The sequence below is a fragment of the Chrysochloris asiatica genome, unplaced genomic scaffold (genome assembly GCF_000296735.1).
Source record: "Chrysochloris asiatica unplaced genomic scaffold, ChrAsi1.0 scaffold00087, whole genome shotgun sequence".
NCBI lineage: Eukaryota > Metazoa > Chordata > Mammalia > Afrosoricida > Chrysochloridae > Chrysochloris > Chrysochloris asiatica.
Window position 1 is genome coordinate 6,408,337 of NW_006408605.1, and position 2,940 is coordinate 6,411,276.

Here is a 2,940-nt window from a genome sequence, read left to right on the forward strand (position 1 = left end):
AACAACAACAACAACAACAACGATAGTAAAAGATTATAATGCATTAAGTAAAATAGGAATCCATAGTCCATACCAATGTAAATATATAAATGAATACATTAAAAGTCTAATAAGGAATGAGATGTTTATATCCTACTCCACAAAATATTTACTATTTATAAAAAGGAAAGGATTAACTTTAAGGTGGAGAAGTCTGGCAGATATCACTTTAATCAAGCAATCCTAGGACAAAATGTCATCACATGTCACCTGATAGGAGGCCAAGTGAACACAGTATCCCTTCTGTGACTTTCCTGCCAAAGATAAATAAACTGAATCTAATCATGACAAAACGTCACACAAAACTAACTTGAGGAACATTCTACAAAATTCTGACCTGTATTCTTCATGAAAGTCAAGGCAAAACTGAGAACTATTTCACATTAAATGAGACATTACAAGTAAAAACAATGCATAATCCTTTTCCTGGAAAGGCATTATTGGAACAACTGGTAAACTTGAATGGGGGGGGGTGGGGGGGGTGCTGAAGAATTAGATGGTAATGATCCATCAATATTAATTTGCTGATTCTGAGATAAGGATAAAGAGATCTCAAACTAATTTTGTACTGTGGTAATTTACAGAAAATACATACAGAAGTAATGAGGGATGATGGGGCATTCATGTTGGCAAAACCTGTTACCATCTAGTCAATTCCAACTCAAAGCCATCTGATAGCACAGAGTGCAAATGCCTGCTAGGGTTTCCAAAGCTGTAAATCTTTTTGGAAGCAGACTGCCACATCTTTCTTCCACAGAGCAGCTGATGGGTTTGAACTTTTGACCTTTTGGTTAGCAGCTGAGTGCTTTACCCATTATAGCACCAGGGCTCCCTTTATGTTGGCAACTACTCTCAGATGTTTCAGGTAAAATAATAATTGAGTTGTACTTGACTTTTCTGTAAGTTTGATATTCTTTTAAAAAAATAAAAATAAAAAGCTGAACTATAATAAGTTTTTCCTGAAATAAAAGATATTAATTGAAAAATCATTGTGTATGTGGGAAAAATTACCTAGAATGGTCAACATAAGACTTATTGACATTAAATCTGGATTTACTTAAAAGGAAAAGAAAATCTGATTAGCATGACTACACTTAGCACCATCAATCAATAGAGGAATACCTTCATGATATTCAAAGGGAAAAATTAATAAACCAAGGATCTTATATTCAGTCAAACTATGCTTTACATATAAAGGCTACAGTTTTAAATGTGCAAGAAATCAGGGAATACTGTTGCCATAAATTCTCCTGAGGATTCAACTAGAGGATGACCTTCAGACAACCAAGAGATGAATGGGAAAACTTTGTAAAAAGGAATAAGAGGGCGAGGAAGAATAAATTAGAAAAAGCTTTTTCATATGCAGCTGAAAGTTAAGAATGCCATGTAGAGTTAACAAATCAATAAGTAATTTCAGGATATTGAAGAGTACAATGGCAAATAAGAAAAATATTGTTTTACTGATTTTTAAACTTTTGTGGTTTTTTGCATTTTACATCTCTAAAATCAGGAAGTATCTTCAGTCAATAGCTTAATTAACAGCATTTTTTCCCTAAGTGGTACATAAAAAATTATGTGTCTTACAAGAGATAGTCTACATATAATGAAATATAGCATTATTTTTAAATTAATTGGGTGGTAGAAGGAAATCAGGAAAGAGACTACAAGTTAATTTTATTGTTGATCATAGCAGAGAAGCAAAACAAGAAAGGGGGGACTAAGGATATATGAAAATATATGTGAAAAAATGCAAAACAAAAAACAAAATTCAAACCTGCTGCCTTCAAGTTGATGGCAACTCCATGTGTCACACAGTAAAACTGCTCCTTACAGTTTTCTTGGTTGTAATCTATTTGAACAAAAATATATTCCTAAAGAACAGAAGTTAAACAAATAAACAACAACAACAAAAAAAACAAGAACAGAAAACAGATCACATAGTAAAAGTCTTAAAATATAAAACATAACTTAAAGGAGATAGATCCATCATAAACATAACTATAAATGAGTTTACCTTACTTTAAAAAAATATTTTCAGACTGAATCACAGAGCAAACCCTAATTCTTTGCTATATACCTAAAACAAAATGATTCTAAAAAGTTCAATATAAAAACATGGGCAAAGGTATAATAGGAAAACAAAAAGATAAGGGACACAGTTTCAATAGAAGACAATATAGAATTATAGGTAAAAAATCTCTAAATGAAACAAAGGATATTAAGAATTCAACAGTTATTAATATCTATGCACCAAATAATATGGCATCAGCTTTCATAAAGCAAAAACAAATGGATTTAAAAAAACATACAGGAGTATACTAAAAATAGATCAAGAAAAATAATATAATGAACTGTTGTTGTGTGTCCTTGAGTCAGTTCCAACTCAAAGTGACTCTGCATAGGGTTTCTGAGAGTGGGTGGTGGATTTAAATTGCCAACCCTTCAGTTACCAGTCCAGTGTTTATCCTATTGTGGCACGCCAGGACTTATACAATGAGTAGGATCTGAGGATCTTACAAAGATGTATTAAATTCTGTACTCTCAGAAGATACACCTTCTTTTCAAAAACTCATTCATGAAAATTTCTGAGTGGGTCATAAAGACCAAAAGCTCAATAAATTCTAAAAGGCTAATACAGAAAACATTATCTGAAAATCAACATAATAAAAATGTCAATAAAAAATTAGAAACCAACAAGATTCTCTGAACAAGAAATTTTAACTGTCTAATAAAAACTCTCGAATTCAGGGGGGAATACAAAATAAAATTGCAGAATTCCTAGAAAACAAAATAATAATAATAAAAAAAAAGGTATAAAAGTATGAGGGCCTGCCCACCTAGATATGTGTTATTTTTTCAGTTAACCAGAACCTGATTGGAACTTAATTCAACAGCATTGTA

The 2,940-nt window shown here is 31.7% G+C and overlaps 1 protein-coding gene across 1 annotated transcript in view; it reads left to right on the forward strand.

Annotated features, from left to right (window-relative positions):
- The window catches only part of PKD2L2 (polycystic kidney disease 2-like 2), a 97,390-nt gene that overhangs the window by 73,000 nt on the left and 21,450 nt on the right, over positions 1–2,940 (forward strand). The gene's annotated exons all lie outside the window — the stretch shown is intronic.